The 24,388-nt window shown below is 45.1% G+C and overlaps 1 protein-coding gene across 16 annotated transcripts in view; it reads left to right on the top strand.

The window, feature by feature from the left end:
- PAK1 (p21 (RAC1) activated kinase 1) overlaps positions 1-24,388 on the top strand; it is a 102,338-nt gene that overhangs the window by 43,888 nt on the left and 34,062 nt on the right. For 9 of the 16 annotated variants that reach the window (XR_005699355.2, XM_040054670.2, XM_058419516.1 and 6 more), the window contains one exon: positions 9,688-9,766. The exons of 6 other annotated variants lie outside the window; for them this stretch is intronic. The gene's annotated coding sequence lies outside the window, so the exon portion shown is untranslated. Of the gene's footprint in view, positions 1-9,687; positions 9,767-14,331; positions 14,351-24,388 lie in introns of those variants that run through there. One more of the 16 variants, XM_040054678.2, reaches the window with a different exon arrangement.

Genomic DNA, 24,388 nt, shown 5'->3' with positions numbered 1-24,388 from the left:
AGAAGATGGATAAGGATGGCAGAGCGCTGCCAGTTCCTCCTGCTCTCTGAGCTGTTTCCATTCTGAGTGTGGTACCAGCCCCAGCAGCTTCTGCCTGGCAGCCTGTTCCAGCAGCAGATCCCTGCTCCATGCCTTGCTCCAGAGTCACTTGCAAAATTAGCAGAGGGTGGGAGGGTTGCAGGTGCAGAACCAGAACAAGACAGAAGCCTGGAAGATGTTTCTTCTCTGCTAGAAACCTGTGTGACCTTTCTCAAGTCACTTCAGCTATGTCCTCAGTTTATAGAAGAGCAGTGGAGCTACTGTGCACTTTCAGGTATTCGTGTTACCTGGCAGAAGTTGTTCTTTCACCCACATTAGTAATGTTTTATCACTGGGTAGTGTTTTTTGCACGAATGGTTTTCTGTGCAGTGCTTAAAATTTAGAAAAGGGTCCTGGAATTCTATGAGCCTCTTGTATAGGCAGAGCTGGCCAAGGGGGTGGAAGAAGGAGGAGTTGTATGCTTTTCTGGAGAAACTCTTGTGCATTTTCTCTTCCAAAATAATTTCAGGCTATTTATTTATATCAAACCTTCATTAATTCATTGCACAGTGAAAGAGCAGATAGAGGGTTCTTTTGGAAAGCTGTACAGATTAGAAGATGCTTCAATATGTAAGCCATAAGCAAGGAAATGAGAACACCCTAAGGAATAATATGAAGTGTGATGCTTTCTGGGCCTGCTACACAGCTGCAAAGAAATGGATGAAGTCAGATTTTGCCCACACAGCTCTCCTAAGCCTCAGTACTCTGAGTTTTACTTTGCTTGCTTTGGCTTCTGAGACAGCTGGTGTCTGGAGCTGAGGCACTCCTGTACTTTGCTTAGTGTCCCCAAAAGACCTGCAAACTTAGCCAAGCTTTTGGGCTTGAAAGAGATGAGCTGCGTAGCTTGAATTGCAACTGGGTGCCTCCAGTTCTGGGAGGCTGTAATGACTGCGACCTTTTGAAATCTTGTTCAAACTGTTTTTGTTGCACTCAGACAGGAATGTTATGTTCTTTGTTCCATCTCCTAAAAGGCAAACTTTTCTGTATAGGCCGCTCGTGGCTTTTAGAGTTTGATATATATGGGTCAGCGGAGGAAGCAGGCATGGACTGTTGGATGTTTTCAAGCTGCTGAAAAAGTCCTTCTGAGCGCATGAAGTGGGTTTTAAGATCCCAGCTGAATTTTTGCAAATGACCTCTGTCTTGACTAGGAAGAGAATTAAGCCCTCAAATGCAGATTGCTTCCAATTTGTGTGCACACAAGCGAGTGGGCTGACTCTTCTCTGAGACAGACCTTATGTGGTCAAGGGTTGCATCTTAAATTCTGAACCCCTTCTCCTGGAAGGAAGCACGCAACATCTCAGCTACCATCACTGAAACATGGTTGTTTTCCAAGCAGAATAAAAAATACGTATTCAGTAGTCAAAATTGAGGCAAAAGTTTGCATTGCCTCTTGGAGGGGCCCTTCTTGGTGCCTGTATGTCTTCAGGAACATATCTTCACAGAATCATAGGCCAGCTGAGGTGGGAATGGAGCTCCAGAGGTCATCCGGCCCGACCTGCTGTAATCAGGCGCCCACAGCCGCTTACCCAGGACTGTGCCCAGACAGCATCTGAGTATCTCCAAGGATGGAGACTCCACCGCCTTTCTGGCCAGCCTGTGTCAGTGCTTGGTCACCTTCACAGTGCACACGTGTTTTCTGATGTTTGGAGAGGCCCTCTGCTAATACTTGGCCTGATGCAGCCCAGGATGCCATTTTCCTTCTTGGCTGCAAGGACCCACTGCTGGTTCACGCTCAGCTTGGTGACCACCAGGACCCCCAGGTCCTTTCCTGCCAGAGTGTTTTCCATCTGGGTGACCCCCAGCACAGGTAGGTTGTTCCTCCCTGAGTGCAGAGCTTTGTGTTTCTCCTTGTTGAACTTCACGAGGTTCCTGCAGGCCCACCTGTGGTTCCTTGGGTCTTCTGGAACACCAGGATTGACATTTGCTTTCCTCCAGTCTGTGGGCCCCTCTGCCAGTTGCCATGATTGATGAAAGCTTGCTGAGCCTGGCCTCACAATGGCATCTGCCAGCTCCCTCGGCATTTGTGGATGCATCCTCTTAGGGCCTGGGTACTTATTTTCAGTCTCTGTCTGCAGATGTGAACAGAAACTTCTAGAGGAGGGCTAAGGCTTGGGAGTCAAGCTGCTCTTCGGTCCTCCTTTCCTCTCTTCTCTCCCTCTCTCCGCTGCCCGCTGACCTCAGTCCTCAGCTACTGCTAGAGGCTCTTTGCTTGCATCCCAAGGCTGTTGTGGGTTTGGCTTCAGATTTCAAACCTACGGGTGGTGTGGCTTTAAAGCCAGGACGCCCCTTTTGCAAAGGTTCTTGTGTTGTGTGGGGCTATTGGGAGGTGGTGTGTCATGTACACAGACAGTTTGGTGTGTGTCTGCTGTGCAGTAGAAGGGAGTCTGCTGCAAGGACCGGCTGTGCAGCTTCAGCTCAAACTGCCTTAACTCGCGCTATTTACTTTGGAAATTACAGCTTCAGTTGCCGCTGATAACCCAGCTGATTGTTATGTTTTACTTTTAGCACAGTTTTTTTTTTTTTAGTTCTTTCCTTAATTACTTATGTAAATAGTTTTTAGAAGACTTAGCGTTAATTTTGGAGAAGGTGGCGTATGGGGCTGCGAGGCTAGCAGCAGGTGCTGTAAGCAATCACTCTTCTAAATTAAGCAACACTTTCTGAGGCAGTAGGTTAATTTCTGGGTAAGCAGCCTGCATACAGATTCTTGGAATCAGCTGGATCTTGACCCAGCAAGTGACTCAAGGCTTTGTGTGGGTTTAATTGCTGAGTTATCTCACTGAAGCCTTTCATTTTTAGAGGAAACCGGGGCTGTGCTTGAACGTCTGTTGAAACTGTGTTATCACGTTGAAATCTTTGTCACCTGGCTTTGTGCGTGTCTTTGTAGCTCAGTCTTCACTGCCACTGGAGGTGTATTTGGAGCACGGGCAGTGTCACAGATAAACCAGGTCGAGCTGCCTGGAGCCAGGCTATCTGTCATAGAGATGTCTGGGTGGGATGGGACCTCAAAGATCATCTCATTCCAACCCCTGACCGTGGTCAGGAAAACCTTTCACTAGACCAAGTTGTTCAAAGCCCCATCCAGCCGGGCCTTGAACACTCCCAGGGATTGGGCATCCACAGCTTCTCTGGGCAGCCTGTGCCAGTGCCTCACCCCTCTCACAGTAGAGAATTTCTTCCTAATATCGATCTAAACCTGCCTTCTGTCAGTTTGAAGCCTTTTCCTCTTACCACTGCTTGCCCTTGTTAACAGTTCCCCTCCAGATTTCTTGCAGACAGTATTTGGGTACTGAAAGACCGCAGTGTTCACGAGTGGGTCGTGCTTATGCTGAAGTCTGTGCTGCTGTGGGTTTCTCTCCTCAGTACAAGAGCAAGGGAAGTAGTGCTTGAGAGCATGGTGCTGTTTCTTTCTCCACCTTTGTGCCTGCGAGTGCATTTCTACAAAAAGATTTCCTCTCATATCTCTAGTGGGGCTCTCATGGGAATCTGTGAGCAGTAACTGTTGACCAGATTGTGCTCAAGTGCTGCCTGTCACTTCTGCATTGTCACAGCTCTGGCCAGCACTGTTCTTGCTCAGGGCTTGGAGATTGCCTGCTGAAGTGTGACCCACTCCTTGCAAAACTGCTCTTGAGTCTGTGAGGCTGATGGGGCCAGTGGTGTCCTTGACTTGAAAACTGAAATGATTTTTCATAGGCTCTGCAGAGCTCTGAGGAAACTGGTAAAATCTTAATTTGTGTCACTACACAGAGTATGATTTTGGAGCGCTTTGTCTAACTTGTGGAGTAGGAAGGTGCAGTTTTTACAAGCTCAAGCTCTCTTTAAAATCTATCTTCCTGCGTGGAGATTGTGCCAAAAAGTGATGTGAAAGGTGGAGTTTCTACTTACATGAAATCCCATGTAAAGTGGAATAGAGCAGGAAAAATGCCCTTCTCCAAGGATTCAAAAAAGGAGAGAACTTGCGAGAGCTGGAGAGAAAAAATGGACTTTTGTTGCCTCTCTATGACTGTAAGCTGGGACTTGCCCCATCTGTGGCTTAGAGTTGGTGCTTCCTGTGCCTTTGGATGTTCAACCAATATCAAACTGGTGCTTGAAATCATATATCTGCTGGAAAGGTCTGAAGCCACTTGCTACACTCTTTAGCTTGATTTTTTTTTTTTGCTGTGGTCAATCATCTTCAGACAAAATGCTCCAAGGGTTGAAAGTCAGTCAGAAAGGGATACAGCCCTTTCATAGTTAAAAAAAATAACAATCCAAATAACAGGATCCTGAAGGTAGAGCACATTTCTTGTGAACAGTGTTACAGAATGACATGACTTTCGTAATTTTTTTACGGGTTTGTTATCTCTTCTCACTTTCTGGATTAAGACTTTTGTCGCTTCTTTGCTCTGAAATATTGAAGAGGAGCAGTTCACACATGCAAAGTCTAGGAAACAATTTTGTACTTCTCTATAGTGGAAACTAGATGTATAAGCAACTTGTTTTTTTTTTTGATAGCTCAGCTTTGCTTGCAACCTTGAATTCTCATGTAGCTCTGAAGGCAAACAGTCCTCTTTAGGTGACATTCTGGTTCTGTGGGAATTGGGACTGAAATATTTTTAAAGGGAAATGGTGAAAGGGATGTCCTGCACCCTGATTTTCCACTCTTTATGGATCTTCTGACAGTGGATGCCTTGTGGCACGATGATCCAAATGCATATTGATTCATTCAGATGATCTCAGTGTATTCTCTGGGAAGCTGTGAGATGTCAGTAAGCTTGGAAATGGAGAGGTGCAATGGGCAAGAGCTGGATGGACAATGAGTTGGTGGTGGGAGCATAGAAGCATGCTGATCTTGGACAGCCTTTTCAAAAAGGGTCAGAATTTGAACTCTCCTTAATTCTGTGGGGTAGAAGGCAAAGAAAGAAGTTTGTTTGGTTGGTTTTTTGTTTGTTTTTTTTCCCAGATGAATTAACTCTGTGTGTGCCACAGGAATTGAAAGCATCAGGTAAAGAAGTGACCAGATGCTCAGCAGGTGTCTTGAAGGTTGGCTTTCCGAATGGACTTCTGAAGAGAAAGCAGAGGGCCAAAATTCTCTGTCCAGATTTGTAGATTTTGATAGGTAGTTTAAATGGGTAATTCAAGAATTTTGCAACGACTGCCCTAAACTCAGTCCACCCGAATCTTTTTTCCAGGCAGCATGAATAATTTGTAATGCTTTCTGTTATCAAAAGCAGAACTTGAAAGAATCCTGCACCATACCAAAGGTATGAATGCTGTGTTAGGGAATTTGGACATATTAATAAAACCAACATATTACTCTACCACTCTGACCTCTGAAATTAAATGTGTCAAGCAGATTGCTGAAACAGTAGACGGAAACTTGGCAATTACATTTGTGTGGCAATTTGATTCTGTTCTCCTAAAATACCTCTGGAGAGCATCCAACTGTAGCTCTGCTCTGATCCCAAGGCTACCCTGCAGATGCCCTGGACCCAGACACGTAAGCAGCAAGCTCTGGCGGCCTGATCTGTGTAGTTGCTAGAAAGCTTCAAAATCGGGTTTGCTCTCAGAGGGCTTTCCATTTGGGAAAGGAACTGATACCATTCCAATTTTAACTCTGGAAGAGGAAGGGAAAATATAAAAGCTTCAGAGAAGCAAGTTTTTGTCTAGACTGTGGAGCCAGCTGGGTGTCTTGTTCTGTCTTGTCGGGCTGCCTTCTTGTTTGGGGCTGTGTCTGAGTGGTTGACAAGTGCATTAACTCTGTGAAAATAAACCCACTTCTGGTGTGGCAAATGAACCCTGGTCTCCCATGGCCATCCCCTGCCACAGTTGTTTCACCAGCGTTTTACTGACCCATAAAAATGCACAATCTTCTCTCCTTCTCCTTTCACAGTCATAATTTGAAAAGCTTTCCTCTGCTTTCGCCTTAAAAACTACTTTTGAAGTGAAAGGTCCCTTTTGTTTCACTGACTATAAAGTGTGCATGATAGCTAACACAGCAATTGTCCTGTAATTGAGATACTGCAGTGTTTCTGCAGGACAGAACCCTGCTCCAAGCAGGAGCAGTTCAACTTCTCTCACTCAAACCCCAGGGGCCAGGGACAAGGAATTTCCTCGGTTCTGGGCTCAGCAGTGACAGTGGTATCTGTGTGGGTACAATTTATTGCGCTGTAAGTAACAGTTTAATGGCCTTGCATGCGATAAATGCTGTTTCGGGCTGGTGTGTGGTTTTCAATAGTGTGTCAGAGAATTACCTACACCTTTTAATCTGCTTCATTCAAGAAGGCAATATTTTAAAAATGTGATTATGATATCAAGGGTTTGTGAAGTGAAGGGCAGAGAGGCTTTTGCTGCTCCAAAGATTTCCTGTCTAAAGAATGTAAGTCATAAGCATGACAACTATGGGATTTTTTTTTTTGCTATTTGGTTTGGTGGTGTTTATTTTTTTCTTTGAGTTAGGCTTCTTTCCTTCTCCTGCATTTGGATCCTCTTAAAAATTACTAGTTTCAGGGACAAATGCAAGCATACCACACAACCTGTGGAAATCTTGTGCCATTTGCTAACTAATTGCTGCTTTTAGAGTGGAACCTGTCTTGTTTCTTCAGCAGCGTGTCTACTTAGCTGTGCTCTTGCTCCAAAATGAGTCGTGTTTCAGTCTCTGAAAGCCCTGCTGTCCTTGACTGTCTTTTAAACGATGCTTTTTATCATTTGTTTGGGTTATTTTCTGCTGGTTGCTGTCAGGGAGATGCTGTGATAGCTAAAGAGGCTGCTTCTCTTGCCCACTGTTCCCCAGTTGCTGCGTTGGTTATTTACAAGGATACGACCTGACTTGTACCGTAGGTGTTGACCCTGCCTTGTGCAAACCCCTGCTGCCTCCAGGGATCCAGATAAAGGATCTCTGTAAGAATTAGCTGCTACAGACCCTATGCTGTTGTCTGTAAAACCAGGGGCTTCACTTTGGGCAGGAGCCAGGCCCCCCCATTCAGAGCAGCAATGCTGCACAGAGCCTTTGGCCCCTGCAGTACCCCAGTTCATTGGTGCCCAGCTCCCCACAGGCTCAAGGTCAGACTGGGTTGAACGGGGCTCATAGACATGTTTCCCTCAGGAGAAACACTCAGCTCTGGCACACACTTACCTGGTCTATATTTGCTTAGTGAAGAGTGGGACAGGCATAGGAAAGTTCATCAGGCACAGGTTAACTGGTTCCCTGAGCATCAATATCATTAAATTTGGGTTCAAAGGCACTGTGTGGGCAGAAAGTGGCCTCTCAGACCTTGGTGTCTCCTGGCTGTAAACTCATCCACCTTGTCACAGGTCATGTTGGGGATAGCAACAGCTATTTTCGGGTGGTTCTGGAAGTATTGGGTGGGAAAAGAGGGGGATTTGGGTGCTGGAAAAAAAGTTCTAAAAAGCATCTGAAGGCAGGGATATTACTGCACAAGTTAAATGGTATCCTGGATGCAAATGCTTTGTGGTTTGGGCTTGGTTTAAAAGCTGGTTTGTTTTCCCCCTTTAGAAATGTGGCATTGAGCAGCGATCAGAGAGGTGTTTTTAGCCACTGTGCTTTTAAAATCAGCATGCTAAACCCCCTTGGAGTGGTGAGAATATGTGCATATGCAGACTGGTGTTGGTTGAATTCAATTGTTACAAAACGCACCCTTGGAAACCTCATCTGGGATGGTGTTGGCATGTCCCTTTACATTTTGCCGTTTTTCAGAAGCTGTCAGGTACTACTGTGTGGGAAGTGTTACAGGGATAAATCCTGAGATCCTAGTTTGGGCTAAACTCCCACTGTTTTCAGTGGGTGGCTCGCTGGCATTAAGGCCAGCACCCCTCAGCTATTACAGGTGACCTTTCTGTCCTTTAAAAGTCAAGGAGACTGAGACTTGATGCCTCTGTCTTGCACTAGAGATCACACTGCAGGATTGCAGCCCTTAAAGTTTGTACATGTGTTGAGATTTGTGAACGAGAAGTTGGTTAACCGGAAACATTTCCAGTAACTGGTCTTTAGATTCTCAGTAGTGCTGGTGTGAGATGCCAGAGATCTGGAAACGGGAATTAGGTGGTGATTTAGAGCGGTGCATGATGAAGACACTCATTCTGTAGGAGAAACAGTGATGTTCTGAAAACTCTACATAAATGGAGAATATATAACCCTAGGTATTTTAAATTGAAAACTTTAAATTCTTTCAAAACACCAGCACAAATTTATTGAAATTCTGTTTGCTCAGGTAACTGATTTTTATTTTTTTAGGAGAATGTTTCTATGAAATGCCTGCAACTTTTGTCAGTATATTGCTTTCCAGCAAAATTGAATAAATGTATTTTAGAAGTCAATAGTCTGAAGTTCCTGACTGTCACCAGTTGAGATCATAACGTTGCTCTGGCTTCGTCTCTCTGTGCTCAAAAGAAGGAAGATGTTGCGTTTGTAGTGGCAACACTTAAGAAAATCAAACAATATCTCAACAGTAAGAAAAGAAAAAAGCCCAAATGCCTTCAGAAAATGTTGGTGTGCAGAAGGTCTGGCAGAAGGTCTTCCCAGCTGAAAAGCTTCTTTCCCACACCTCAGTGGAGCATCGCCGTTAAAGTCTGACTGAAGCCAGTTTGGTGTCAGCCTCAAATGTTATGCAAGGGCATCTCAAGAACTTGCTCAGTTGCAGCTCCCAAGCCCACACTGTACTGCTTTTCTTGTCCATTTCCCTTTAGGTGGTCACTGCCTATTCGTATTTCAAGCTCAGGAGGGCTCTTCTGTCCCATTACTGGGACTCCAGTGGGGAAGAAGGGTTTTCAAATCCTTCCATGCCCCCCTTTACCTCTGAGTTCCCCATCAGGATTGTGTACACAGCTCTCTTATTCTTTTTCTTTTCCTTTTTTTTTTTTTTTTTTTTTCCCCTCTCTCCTTCCAGAGAGTATGTTTCTTGTACTTAGTGAAGTTGCAGAAGCACCTGGAAGGGATTCTTCTCATGCTGTGTGCCCTCTAACTATCTGAATTGCCTTTCCTTTAAAGAGGTGATGGACTGATCGGAGGAGGGGTGGGCAGACAGGAAGTACTTTGGCTTTCTCCCCCTCCAAGATCACAAATGAGGTCTGTGAGAACTGGGATGAGAGCTGGCATCTCCCACGTTCTGGGACTGTGCTCCACACACTAAAATTCATAATGAGAGTGTTATGATACTGATCCCAACTCCTCTGCTGATTTTTTGCTCAAGGTTGTCGCAACCGCTTTTAATTTGTCTTCCTCACTAAACTGGGGCCTTGGATACTGCAGTGTAAAAATGTGCTTCAGACAAGTAGTTTGAGTGATGTTGTATATATCTCTCTCCTTTAAAGCCTCCCTGACAGTTTGTGTGGGTTGTAATTACAGAATTGCAGGTTGGCAGGAACCTCTGTGTGGATAGTCTAGTCCAATTCCCCACCTAACGTGGTGGCAGCTGAAACAATCTGCTCAGTGGCATTTCCAGAAGGGGCTTTGAGCATGCCCAAGGATGGAAATTCCCATTATTTTCCTGAGCAATCTGTGGTTTTCTGGGTTCTGTGGTTCTGTGTCCATCTCTCCTCATCCCCACCCAGTAAAATGTGTATTTTTGTTGTGGGGTTTGTTCTTACATTTAAATGAAATTTCCTGTATTTCAGTTTGTGCCCATTGACTCTTGTCCTGTTGCTGGATACCACCAAGAGGAGCCTGGTTCCATCTTCTTCACACCTCCATCAGGTATTTATGCACATTGATAAGACCCCTCTGACCTTTTTCTTCTGCAGGCTGCAGTCCCAGCTCCTTCAGCCTCTCCTTATATGCCAGATACTTCAGTCCCTTAATTGTCTTTGTGGACCTTTGCTAGACTCTCAGCAGTATGTCCACGTCTCTCTTGTACTTGTCCCAAGAGAGTCACTTGTCCCAGCACTTCAGATTTGTCTCACCAGCCCTGAGCAGAGGGGAAGGATGCCCTCCCTTGACCTGCTGGAAGCTGTTTTTCCACATGCTCTTGACCTTGTCTGCTACAAAGGTGGTTTGGAGGCTCATGGTCAACTTGATGTCCACCAGGAATCTCAGTCCTTTCTCTGCTTTTCTGCCTCCTTTCTGGCTGTTGGCTCCCAGTCTGTGCTCCTGAGCAGCCAGGCTTTGCATTTTCCTTTGTTGAGCTGCAAAGGTTGATGTTGGCCCATTTCTGCAGCCTGTCCACACCCCTCTGAGTGACAGCATGCCTACCTGGGCTGTTGGCCACCACTTCCTGAGAGTGGACTCTCTGCTGTCGCCCTTAATCCTTCCTTTACAAAGAATTTAGAGCCCTGGGTGAAGCATTTGATGAATCAAATCTCTCAACAGTTCTTGAAAGTACATTGCTGTTCACTTGGCAGAGTCAGAGAGAGATGAGGCAGCTTCACTAGCACTAACAGAACATTAAATGCTGTGCCTTGTAATAAGGGACTTCATTATTATTATTTAGGACTTTTAATTCCTTGAATCTTGATACTTCATGCAATACCAGCTCATGCCCTTTACTAACACCATAGCAACCTGCTTTAAATGTCACTATATTATGTGGCTTGTTGGCCAAAAGCTGGACAAGGAATGCTTTCTAGGGCAGGAAATCCATGGGGTCAGTAAAAAAAGTGCTGTTCCTATTGCTATTTTATAGTATTGCAAAGTGATTTTTCTTTTTCTCTCCAAAACTGTGCCCTAGAGGAAATAGAGGCATCAACTGCAATTCTCTCAATGCTTCATCCCCTTCCCCCAAAAGCTACCTCCTAGGCAGTGTCTAAACCTCTGGGCTAACAGATGGTGTTGAGAGGGGGAGGGAAGGGGAGCAATTTGCATCTAAATAGCTGAAATAAAAAAGGGTCACGTCCCACAGACCAGCCCCACTCACCTGCTGTTTAAATCCCCCTGAGAAACAGGCAAACACGCTTAGTTTTTTAATGTCTGCGTCAGCTGTACTTGCTCTCTGCCCGAGAAAAAGCTGCAGTCCTGTGCATCTAGCTGTATGGATTCTGTTCTGCTCCCAAAATGACCAACTTTTAAGGCTTTGGTTCTTTGAATGGAGTTGACAGCTGTGTCACTTCTGTTCAGCCCTCCCACCAGAGCGACTGCTGCTGTTGGTTACCGTAATTAGCGCAAGCACTAATGATACAGAAAAGGTTTAGAGCAAATATTGCCTCTTCTGTCAGCTTGCTACTCTCATGGCTGCCTGGCTCTGCCCTCAGAGGTGCCCTTGCCATATGGTCCTGGGGACTCCTGACGCAGTATTCCGTGCTGGGTTGGTGTGTGCACGTGGGATGGGCTTTGGCTCTGGTGACCACCAGCCTGCAGCCCGGTGCTGATCCTGATCCTGCAGGACCCTGGCATGGTGCTGGATGGCTGTGCTTAATCCTGCAGGCATGCAAAGCCAAGTTGTTCTGGCTTCCTGACTGTCCTGTAAGAATTTCTCAGGTCTGACTAAGACCTTGCTGCTTTGTAATGATTTTGTTTTGGAGCCTTAAGGTCACTTGCTCACCGCTGTTATGCATTCATGGAGACTGCTCTGGGTCTACCCCCCTGTCTTGGCAGCAAGAAGTGTGCTTTTGCCTCTTCAGGCGGACTTGCTCTAAGTTTAAGGCTGTGGAAAGCCTGTAATAAGGAAAACCTTCCTAGTTCTTCACAGTCATGTACGTATTCACCACCCTACCTTACTTCCCAGTGATATTTGGAGAGGCAAGCGGGCTTCACAATGAAGTTTAGTCTCGGTACAAAACACCAGGGTAAGCCAAACCTGGTTCTGCCCATCAGTTCCTTGGACTTCTACAGTCCAATGCTAAAAATAAATAATGTGACAATAGTCCAGGTGGTTCAGGAACTTTATTACTTATGTCTGTTTGTTGACATCATCTTCTCTACTTCCCAAGAAGCCAGAGGCACTGGAAGGTTGAATTTGGCAGACTGGAAGGCTCAGCAGGATAAGGGGTGGCAAGGATGATGTCTGGGGATCTACCACTGTCTTCTCTGTGTTGATCTGGTAGAACAAGATGTCTGCAAAGGAGGATTTCTATTTCTGGAATTGCAAACCTTGAATCTCTTCTTTCTTCAGCACAAGCCTGGAGGGAGTTGGTGAGGTTAACCTTTGCTAAGCTGCTGGGCTCTCCCTCCCACGAGTGTCTTGGAAGAGGAAATGGCCTCAAGAAGTGTCTTTGTTTTTTCTCATTTAATTCCCAGGTAGATTTTGGTTTTGTGAGCAGTAGTGGTTGATGTGCATCAGGGCAACATGGATCTGGGCAACAGCCTTGTTTACATGCCTTTGGGGAATAGGTTCATTTGTTTTATAATTTAATATAGATTCCAGTTAATAGAAACAAGATCCGGTGTATGAATGCTTACAGAAGTAATTGGGCAATGTGCAATACCAAATTATATTAACTTAGAGCTGTTTGTGGTACTTTATAACTTTCCACCACTGTTTTTTCTTTTTAGTGCTTTGTCACTTGAGGGTACCTGTTTTTTATAAATGGTCATATCACGTGATGCATACTCACTTCTGGGAGTAAACAAAGTAAGTGAGTTAACTTGGGTGGTGCAAGTTGTATGCACACGTAGATGTGTGTGGATATAGGTGTTTATACATCCACACTCTCCTCTAGGACAGACCTCTGCCCTGCTCCTTCTGCCCCCTTCCTCAGGGCAGTGATGCAGGCAGGCACCTGGCTCTGGCAGCTGTGCTGCTGGTCCTTGCTGGGGATAAAATGCTTGTTATGCAGCAGGGCCCCGCAGACCATGTAAGAGCAAATCCAGAAATGAAGGATGACATTGGAAATATTTATTTTCTCTGTTTTTAAAAACAAAACAATGTAAATTGTGCAGCTGTAGCAGAGGTGCATGTTACTTTTTGACAAAGGAAGCAAAAGGGGGGAAAATATGAGGAATTGGTGAGGCTTGGAGGTAGTGGGATGAAGACTGAGGAAACTGGATTTTACAGACTCCCTAGAATGGTTTGTGTTGGAAGGGACCCTAATGATCATCCATTTTCAACCCCTTGCCATGGGGACTGCCCTCCACTGTGCCAAGTTCCTCAAAGCCACATCCAAGCTGGCCTTGAAGACTTCAAGGATGTGATATCCACGGCTTCCTGGGCAGCCTGTGTCAGTGCCTCACCACCCACACGGGAAAGAATTTCTTCCTGTTGTCTGATGTAAACCTGCCCTCTGTCTTATGGCCATTCCCCCTTGTTCTGTCACTCCATGCCCTGGTCCAAAGTCCCTCTCCAGCTCTCTTGGAGCCCCTTTAGACACTGGAAGGTGCTCTAAAATCTCTGTGGAGCCTTCCCTTCTCCAGGCTGAACAATCTGAGCTCTCTTAGTCTGTCTGCATAGCAGAGGTGCTCTGGCCCTCTGAGCATCTTTCTGGTCTCCTGTAATTTTGCTCCAGCAGGTTCCACGTCCCTCTTACACTGTGGTCCCCAGAGCCAGATGCAGCACTCCAGGTGGGCTCTCACCAGAGTGCAGCAGAAGTGGAGAATCCTCCTCTTCTGCCTGCTGGTCACAGGGGCCTGAGATGTAGGCTGCTTTTATTTTAGCAGGTTTCTTTTTGTTTCTTTTATTAAGTTGCTTACCAATTGGCTGACTGACATTGGAACATGTATTTCTGTATCTTGCCAAGCTTTCTAACTGGGAGAGGAATTTGCTGTACAGAAAGGACCCTTCTGGTAGTTGACAGTGTTACTTCAATCACTTTCTCTCTGTGGAACTACAATACTAGATAAAAAGATGTGCTGGATTGGAACCATGCCTAAAGCAATTCTTGGCATAATGGGATTATTTTACTGATTTTTAATTAAAATAGAATTCTAACTAGGTTGTTTTGAGCATACATACGGCTCTGGTTTGTTGTTGTTAGTCTAATTGCCTCCTAAATTAAAGATACCAATATTCTGATCTGCCTTCTCCCTTGGGATACTGGAATTAAAAGAGGGTGTGGAATGCTATGTAAATGATTTACAGGCATGCAAGATAGAAAATGGTCTTTAAAGGCATTAGCCAAAACTTAGGTCTTCCCTTTACTGTGATGTCTTGACAGAGAGATTGATGAATTGTTACTTTTTGGTATATATTTATTTCTCTGCCTGACAGGTCTTTTAAATAGTTAGAAGTGTAGTTGGAGGAAAATGCCAATAATCTCAGCCTTTGAGAAGAAGCAGTTAATGAATCTCCAGGGAAATACCCAGAGTACAGATGCTCTGTGGGGAAGAAAAGGTTAGGAGCCAGTGGACATGGGGTTGGAGACAATAAATCATCTCAGATCCAAGATGGAAGCTGTCTGCTGGCAACACAAGGTACTAAAATGACAGAGTTACTGGCTTGTTTGCTTAGGACTTCTTTTTGAGAGCCCATTTAAAAAAGTCATGGTTTGGGATTTGAATAGTTTATTTAGGATGTCTTGGTTAAATTTTGTCAGAAATAAAGCATTATCTTTTTGCAGATCTTTAATTGTCTTTATGCATTAAAACCCTCTGGGGACATTTCACTTTGGGGGGATTAAATTCAAACCATGCTATAAGTTTAAAGAAATATGGATAAGGCTCAAATCCGACTTCTATTTTTAAAGCTAAAAAGGACCTTACAAAGTAGCAGGCCACAAGTTTAGATGTCTGTTTTATAACATTTTAATAGAGTAGCAGAGACTGACAAAACTTTTGTCAATGTAGCATATTTAGGCTCCTCAGATAAAACTAGATGTACGTTGAAGAGTGTTCTCAGGAAAACAAGTTATTTCCAGCCTGAAGAGATTTTTCTTAAAAATAAAAGCAGCCACACGTGTGTATGTTAGGAGGCTGTGAATCAGCACCTGCAAATACCAGCAGTACAAGAATAACCAGGAATGGAACAAAAAGTTGGATGGGGCCCTGAGCAACCTGATCTGCAGGGAGGAATTGCTGCACATGGCAGAAGGGCTGAACTTAGTTGATTTTTTTAAGGTCCCTTCCAACTCAAGCCTTTTCTATGATTCTGTGAAAACTTGGGCCAAAAGAAACAACTGGGAAGAGTGGAAGAAGCAACCTCATACTTGCAAGGGGGATGGTTCAGTTAAGCTCTGATGTGGTCATGCTCTATTGTGGATTGATTTGAAGGACCTCCTTTCCCACAGCAAGTGTATTTTATTTCACTGAATCCCTCTGGAATCCCTCTGCAATGAGTGTAAGAACAGGAAAGATGGTTGTGCCACAACCTGCACTATGAGTATGAATCACAATATGAGTATGAGTCATTAGCAAAGAGGACGGCAGCACCTACCTGAGACAAGTGTAAATGGCATAAAGTGGAGGAGGAAAAATTGGTTTGGGAAGTGCATCCCCATGCATTGCTCCTGGGTGTGCTCAGGGACCAAACCTGGGATCTCTTGGGAGCTATGCAATAGCTGTTCCCAAAACTGACTGCCCTGTTCATATCTTGATGTTTTTTAGCAAACAGAGCTGTTACTGTAAAGGTGAGAGGTGGAATTACGGTGTGCTAGTTACAGAATTTTGAGTATCATTTTATACTCTCTTGCCTTGGATAGGAGAGAGGGAGTGTGGCCAGGTAACCTGAGGTGGGTGCAGGGTTTGTGTGGCCAAAACACTGAGGAAGCTTTGGGTTGTGGGTAGGTATCATATCTCTGTGATAGCATGCTGTGAACATTCTTGACTCTTAATTGCTGAAATTAGGGGAGTGCGATGAGGAGACTGCACCTGGACTTTCTGCATGTTGTGCTCTCCTAATTCTAGTGCAGGTGGCCTTAGGAGCTGTAGGACTTGAGCAAGGTGACTTAAAGCGGTGGGAAGGAATACTGCACCAAACAAAATGCCTTAACTCATAGACTTTCCTAGAGCATCCGTCTGTGATTGTTGTCTCATTTTGGAAATCTGTTGAGTTTTAGCTACCTCTTAGCAAAGGTACAACCTTGTCTGTAGAGCTTCTTGTCTGCCCAGCAGTGACCATAAAAAGATTTTTAGCATTTTGAGTACACAGAGGACAAAGAACAACCTGACAAAGCAGTCTTGAGATGAATAAAACATGCATACTGGCAATCCATCCATCAGTGAAATCCCAATTCTGCTGAATTTGCAGTTCATATTGTCGCTAATTGTATGATGTAGATGCTTGTCCACTGGGAATTGGATGGAAATAAGCAAGTCACTTGCTTCAGATGCTGACAGGGCTGTGAATGGGAGCTCAGTCAGCCTCCTCTGGCTTGGGTTTTATGGCTTCGGGATTGCTGCTTTTTGAGAAAGAAAGAGTTTTAAACAGGTAGCAGTGAAGATCCACGTAACCTACTGAAAGCTGCTTAGGTCACTGTAGCAAGAACAGAGGGTAAGAAGATCCGTGCCCCAGAAAAACCTTGCTCAAAGATGTTGAGGAAGACCTTGCCTGCTATATCTAGCCTTGCAATTAACTCCTACTCCTAATTACATAGTGCCTGAAAAGGGGCCTGCCGCTGTAATAAATGATGTTGCTATATTTCCTTTTGTTCAGTGGAGTAAAAATAGTTCATTTGGCTCATGGGCTTTATTTAACCGAGCGCTAATGCGAACTTGGTTGTAATATATTGCAGAAACAGCAGTTCCTTTGTGCCAGTCCTATAGAGCTTTCTTTTCTCTACTGACATACAGTAAGTATGATTGGAATCTGAGTAAATGATGTGATAAAAGGCTTGATGGTGCCTCCTAAAAACAAACTGCTGCTCATTAAATTCAACGATGATGATTCTTAATGGACTAGTTAGTGCTCTGCAGTGCATTTGGTACAAGTAAGGAAGTCGAAGGAAGTGAGACCTTGCCACTATGGCTCCTCCTGTACCTTCTGGGTAAAGCAGGTAGAATAGGGAGTTTTACTAGATAGCATATAATCACAGAGGTGATGTTCTTGCAGCAAAGAAGCCTACTGTGACCCTGTAATTAGGGGAGAAACCGTAAGCCACCTTAAGCTTCTTCATTTTGCCTTGTAAGTGAACTGCTCATAGAGCATTTCATGTGTCATACTTGAAGGAGTAATCATTGCAAACCTGAAGCAGATTTATGTGCAGTTCTCAAATTGCTTGTCTTTACCGATATTAAATTAGCTTTTGCAGTGCTGGGTATTTGATGGTGCTTGTCTCTAAATTCAGTTGTCTACAAAACCCTCATATTTGATGCAGAGCTAATCTTGTCTTTGGAGAACTATTCATTCTCCCTCTTTCCCCAGCTTTGAAGAACCAAAACTTTTAACAAAGCAACACGAAACTGAACGAATCTTTGTGATTTTATTTAATTGAAAACTACTGCCAGTATGAAAATCCTGGCTAGCAGTTAAGGGAATGTGACAGCTTTGCTAGTCATTACATAAATACTATGGAGCACTGGGCTTCCTACTGTCATTAACTGCAGTGAACACAATGGAGCTACAGACAGGAGCAAGCACTACTCTGATGATAAATGTTTGCATTTCCAATTAGCACTGAACTGCCGTGGCATTTTCCCCTCGGTCTAATTGAGGATCTTGGATGGTTTCATTCACTAACTATAATTGGGTTCTCTTCTTGCTCTTTACTTTCCCAACAGCAAAGGAGTTGAATGAGTTTTGCTCTTAAGAACATTGGTTTCCTCCTTGCAGGTCTCTGTCTTTTGGTGTTTCTTTGCCTCAGAAAAAAACCCAGCTTTTACAGGTTTCATCTGGTTACGTACTACGGCTTTTTGCTAACCACTGCATTGCATCCTCTGTGCCTATGAGATGTTATTGACTTGATCTGACAACCTTCTCGTTTTCAAATATATTTCTTATCCCCCACCCCTATTGCTAAATGACAGATCTCTGCATTTAAAAAGGTGTAGTTTTTGCAAATGCTGACGTGTATTTAAAGTGTGAATACATTGTTCTGGGAATTATTCCACATTAGGAAGTAGCAGGGCTTAATTCTGAGCCCTGTGCTCTGTGTCCATCTCCTGCATTGGAAACTTTTGAATGGAGGAATGATTAATGATTCGCCTGCTCTCAGTTGCTCTTGCCGCTTATGTGTGGTTAGGACTCTGAGCCAAGTAACTTAGGCAAGAGTAGTGGGGGTGGGTTTAACTGTGGGCATTAATATATTCTCTTTATGCTGCGTCTAGTCATTTCCTCTGGAGCACAGATTTCCTCCAGGAAGCCTGCTTATATGGGCTTTGGGATATGCTTTGACATAAGAGGCCTTTATTTTTCCCACCCTGCTTAGCAAGCTCCGGTTGCAGCGACTGCTTTGACTCGTGCGGTTGAAGCCCTGCCCTCCTGCGAGCAAGGGCAGAGCCGGAGCCAAGGCTGCTCCGTGCTGTGCTGGAAAAGGGAGCCTGTCCCGACATCTGCAACAGCCAACTCGCTTGTTCAGGCATGTAGCTGGGGGAGGGGAGGCAGGGCTTCTGGAGATGAGGAAACAAGGAGGATGATTTGTGGGCTGAGAGCTTTTAAAAACGATGCTCTTGGTTCTTTCTGTCGCAGCTTGGATTTTTTTTTTTATTTTTTTTCCCCCCTCCTTGAATATGGATGCAATTTATTTCTCTTGGGCTGTTTAAAAGCACTGATAGAAGTGGGTAAATGCTTGGTCAGAATGCCCAGGGATGGGATCAGCCAGAGCTGATCTCTGCAGTTCTCCAAGCTTGAGTACTGGAGCACAAGTAAGGGCAGTTCATGGTGTGTCTCAGGTACTTGGGAGTAGCTGGCATTGATTGTGAAATGGTTATTGTTTGACACGGCCATTTATTTGTGCAACAGCTGAAGCCAAGTCTAAACACGGCAGTTTGAGCTGGCATTGCCCCTCTGTGGTTTTGGATTCGAGCCTAATGTGGTGAAAAGGGCTTGACCTGCCTCAGCGCTTCTGAAACCCTCCGTGTGCCTGGGTTACTGTCACAGTGGCCGTGCGTGGGCCCACGCTGTGGAAGCTGCTGAGCGTTGGGCCTTGATTCTTTCAAGCAGAACAGAAAGAAGCTTCCTTAGCTTGAATGAAGGGAGAACGCTGTTGCTAGGAATCGGGTGGTTATAATTAGTCTGTTCTTCTTTAGCAGCGTATCTGTGCGCTGGGATGGGTTAGCGTGGATATCTGCCCAGGAGGAGATTTTGCAGCTCTCCTGCCCACTGCCGTGATGTCCACGTCCCCCTGCAAAATCTGGGCTGGGGAAATCCCACCTGGCAGTTCTTGCATTTAGCCAAAACTGTTGGGGTTGAACGAAAAGCTTTTTTTAGAAGGACCGTCCAGACTTTTGGCTTTTAAAATTCCAAGCCATGGAATTGTCCAGCTTTTCCTGTTGAGTTATAAGTGGTCAGTCATTCTTCATGTCTGGCACTATGGAAATAATGCTGGCAGTGGAGCAAGACTGCAACTGGTAGTTGGCTATCTGCCATGAGAGTGTTTCCCTTCCCCCTTATCACACCCACACCCCCACCCACCCGTGCTGTAGCAGTGGATGCATTCTCTTCTACGTGTATACTGATGTTGAGTGATTCTTTCATTTAATTGAGCAATTTCATCTGCATCTTGAGGTGTTGGCAGCATCTGTAGGGGTCTAACAGGTAAGTTCTAAAAAGACATCAGCAAACACTGCTGTTTTGTAATTATTTATTTGAAGTTTATGCAAGCCTGTTGTTTAGTTTGTTGGGGGTGTTTTTGTTGTTTTGTTTTTGTTTTGTTGTAGCTTACATGTAAATGCCAGGTCTGGGCTGGTGCTTTGCTTTTTTTGGTTTAATTGGCGTATTTACACAGAGCTCAGATATGCAGTAACTGGCTGTAGCTCCATGCTACAGTTTCTGAGGGTTTTTTTAATCACCTCTAAATGCGGAGATCGGTCTGTCCTCCCTAGGGGTGTGTGTGTTGCAGCTGCCTTTTTTGTGACAGCATGTGTTCCAGGTCCCATCTGCTGCTGGGTGGAGGAAGAAGGAAGAGGACACCTCTTGCCTCTTTTTCAGGTGGAGCGTGTGGGATGCCGTTCCTTCGGTGTGAGACTGGTGTTTGAGACTTAGTCCCACGTAAAGTAATAAAAAGGCAATGACTGTCTTTTCATCCTGTGTGGAAACCCAGCTGGTAAACTCTGATGTTACTTTTTCTGCTGGGATTTGCGTGGAAGCGTGACACACGGGGAGGGAATCTGCTGCTTGCAATGTGTTTGAAGAGAGCAGGGCACAGCCTGTGCTCTTTCTCACCAGGGCAGTGTGAGGGGATAGGAGGAGATTTTAACTGTGTGTGTGCACAAGCAGTTTCTAGCCACGGGATGGAAGAATGCAGGAATACTGGTGCAGGGGTAAAACACTTGTTCTGATCAGGATCAACTCTATTATAAAGGTTAAGATTGTCTCTCTTTTTTTTTTTTTTTTTGTGGGCAAGACACCTTTTCCTCACCCTGCCAACAACAGACTACTAATGTCTTGGAAAAATGTGAGATTTCCTTCTGGTAGTAGGCAGAGAGGAAAGAGCAGTTGCTGAGCATCTTCCTCCTCCCCGTCTTGTTTAATATAGTTTATTCATCTGTAAGTTGTAGTGAGTAACTTACAGCTACTCTCTTGCCAGACTGCATGAATTATAGATGGCTCTTTTATGAGTTTTCATGTTGACTCCTGCAATTAGTATGCATTGGACGTAGTTATCTGTATGGCATCTACTGTAGCGTAGGTTTCAGCCTTTCTGACTTTTTAACTGCTTTCTGTTTTAGCAATCAGTCATCTGTCTGTCTTGCTAAGGAATGCAAAGAGAACACAGGCAGCTTGATAGAGACTTAGAGTTCAGCATGAAGCACCAGGTTTGAAATTATGTTCTGAAGTGGAAGGAAAAATGACATAGATAGAGGGTCTTTGTTCTCTCTTTTTTCTGCTTGTGTGTGTGCTACAGTAGGGTCAAAATGTCCCACCTACCTCTGGGTCCCACTCCGTGAGGCGAATGTCTCAGGAGGCTGTGCCTGTAGTACAGTTTGTGCCTGTAGTTTAGGCATAAACTTCATGATTCCCGAGGCAGGTAGATGTGGCACTTGAGTGTGATTTAGTGGTTAACACAATGGTGCGGAGTTAATGCTCGGACTTTATGATCTTAATGGTCTTTTTGATTATTTCTTTATGATCTTTATTTTATTTCTATTTTTTCTTCTTTATTTCTTCCTTCTTTATGATCTTGATGGTATTTTTCAACCTTAATGATTCTGATTGTCTTTTGTGTTGTATCTTCTTAACAAAAATCAGCAGACCTGCATGGATCTTTGCATGTGTGAATGTACTCTGAGCTCTTGGACGCCGCTCTTGGCACCTGTGGGTGCTGTTTTCTGTTCAGCACTGCTGGTTCTGTCTTCTGTCTGTCTCCTCCTTGTCTGCAAAAGTGTTTTGTAGGTGTAAAAGGAGAGTTTGTCAGGTTTGCTGTGACATGTAGCTAATGGGCTGCAAAAGTTGATGGGGAGGGACAGGGATGCATTGAAGGCAACCATGACTCGACTACAGCAGTCACAGTTTGCAGTATGTAATAAAACTTCTCATGATTACTGTGCCCTGAAACAACTCAAACTTTCAGTACTCCCAAATGTCTCCAGAAACAATAGTTCTACATTACAGCTACGCCTTCCTAGCGATGTCTACGGAGTTTGGTTTGAGTGCTGGTATTTTAATATATATAATAGTTGAGAATAATTGTGTCTGCAGCTAAAATGTATTCCCTCATCTGAGTCTGGTTGAAAAGTTCATGAGCTGTTTCATTGCTTCCACTGTTCACTTAAGCACACCGTGGAAACCTAAGATGGATTTCTCAAGGCAGAGTCGTGCTGGTGTGAGGAAGGAAATAACTCAGGGCAGCGATGCTTTGCATTCCTGTTGGGATGGATTGTGCCGAGCAGAGCGCCTCGTTTCAGTGGCCTAGCACTGATGTTCTGTGGCTGGGGCAGCGATTGCCTGGTGCTCTGCATTTGAGCAGCGCCTGCATGATGGGGTTTGTTTAAAGCCGGCTTGCATGTGAATTGGCAGCAGGTTATTTTAGGAAGAACAGGATCTGCACAGGTAGCTGGGGTGCAGTGAAGGGAGATGGCTACCTCTGTGACCGCTTGGCAGGGCTCTGGGCTCTCGCCTCTGACCTGGGGTGTAATTCTGTCAGGGCAGGGTTTCATCTGCTTGCTTTGAAGCCAATAGAAGTTGAAAGTATAATGATGTTGCATTTGACCTCTGTACTGCAGTGGGAGGATTCACTTAAGCAGGTTTTTGGTTTTCCCTTTAAATACATAGCGGCACAAAGCTTTTGGGAACCCTCCAGCTATTACAGGGGATAACTTCTGAGGAATCAGTCTCGTAGTTTTGTGGTGCAAGGGATTTCCCTCACCCCCCATCTCCAAACAGCTCGTGTAACTCCAAACGTAAGACTGATGAAGGGAAAGGACTGTGAGCTTGAGTGGTGGAGGGAAAATGGGAGGATGTACTATGGGCTTTGCCTACAGCAAAGGTGCAGTTATCAAATAGGTGTGAAACAATATTGTTTGTAAAACTATGTAACTTCTCAGCAGTTACTTGCTCTTTCAGGGAATAATGTAAGATAAACAAGAGCTTGTACTGCCAGTTTCTATCCCTGCGGTAAAACAGTAATTCACTCATGCACTATCCTTTCTGACTGAGGGATTTTGAAAAGCTTTCTTATACTGAGGAAACTGAGAGCAGATGTCCCTAGGGTTCTGCAGTGGTGGAACTGAGAGGGGGAACTCTTGACATCCAGAGATTTTTCTTACTCTTTTTTTTAAGGTTTTTTTTGAGATTTTTACTTATGTTCTTTTTCTTTTCCCCAACACTAGGCCAGCCTCTGCCGGTAATCTGGGTTGCTCTATTTCAGTCTGATGTTGCATCCATTCCCCACCTTTAGTGAACTTTACTGTGTCCCCTGCTTAGTTTTGTGCCTCTGACAGGAGGTATCCTGACCTCTCTGCTCAGTGGGAGAGGGACCCAGAAGTGAGTCAGTCTCTATCCCAGCCATGCCTGCAGCTCCAGGAACTCTGGCTGGTGGGGGAATCTTTGAATGCACCTTTATTCAAACCCCCGTGGGGGCAAACCAGGGTGCTGGAGCAGCAAATGTGGTGCCACTCCTGGGGGTGTCTGTTTGGCAGGCACAGGGCTGCTAACATTCCTTTTCCTTCTGCTTCCCTGTTTGCAGTATATTCCTAGCAGCTTCCTGGCAATTTGCTTTCTCGTAGTTAAATAAGATCGAAGCAGGGAATGCATCTCTTGTGGGACACTGCTGCTTATGTTGTTTCAAGTGGTTTAGTGGTGCCAGTTCAGTTCCAGCCACTGACGCTGTGATGTGCAAAGCCCATCAGGAAGGCCTCAGTATCTTCGTGTTTCACAAGATACGCGTGCAGCAGCGGCTGCCAAAATTATCAGTCGGGTTTCAGCTTAGCCTTTTTCCCACTGCTGAGGCAGGGAGAGTATTCATTCTCACCAACCACTCCGTGGCTGGCACTCCAGCTGTCACTTAGTTCTGTTCTGTACCCGGGAATGGCATGAGGCTGAAGCGTGAGTGGTGGGACATGCACAGGGCACGTGCGAGGACACACCCAGACAAGTGCACGGATAATTTCCCCCCACCCCTCCCAAATGCCAAAGCTGCCCCACCATTAAAATCAATCCCCAAATGCTAGTCTGTCGTTTAATGTTCCATTGCACAGCTGTATTGGAAGGAAAATGGGGCGAGGGTCAGGCCTTTTTCAAAATTCCCAGTGTCTGAAGGCTTGCCCAAAGCCTTGGAGGCTGCACAACACTGCCAACCCTCCCATTTAAGGGCAACTGTGAAGAAACTGGGAATCAATCAAGTGGAAGCCAAGGTGGAGCTGCAGGCCAGCCATGGCTTGGCAGGTGACAGGGAAACTCTGCTCTTGGCAAAATCTGGCACATTGCTGCTTTGTGACCTCTGTGGGCAGCGTTTCCCTGCCTTAGCTGCCCGCAGCAGCGAGAGCAGTGTGCTCTGGGCCCAAATCTTGCCAGGTACACTCAGGATCAGCAGCTTGGCTAAAGATGTTGGAGGCTGGCTGGGTGCTGTGTGGCCGTGGGACCGTGGGATCTGTTTGGAGCGTGACTCGGTGTCACACCGAGTCCAGCCTATGGGAAGCGGCTCCCTGGCAGTCAGCAGTGATCTCAGCTTTGTAACCAGACTTCTTACTTGCAGACAGCAAACAGCTCCTGACTTTCTGCCGCCCTGTAATTCTCCCTGAGTGAAACATCACCCCTTACTGCCTGTGCATTTGGTAAAGCTGTTGAATTGCTTTTTCCACCCAAACAGAAACTGTTCCCACTTCGGTCTTTATTCAAGCAGTTAACTCCCAACTTACTTTTGAAAGAAAACATAGCGCGGATGAATTCCAGTTTCCAGAAGGATCTTGCTGCAGCCGGGC

The sequence above is a fragment of the Hirundo rustica genome, chromosome 2 (genome assembly GCF_015227805.2).
Source record: "Hirundo rustica isolate bHirRus1 chromosome 2, bHirRus1.pri.v3, whole genome shotgun sequence".
Classification (NCBI taxonomy): Eukaryota; Metazoa; Chordata; class Aves; order Passeriformes; family Hirundinidae; genus Hirundo; species Hirundo rustica.
This window is presented reverse-complemented; position numbering and strand designations above follow the sequence as displayed.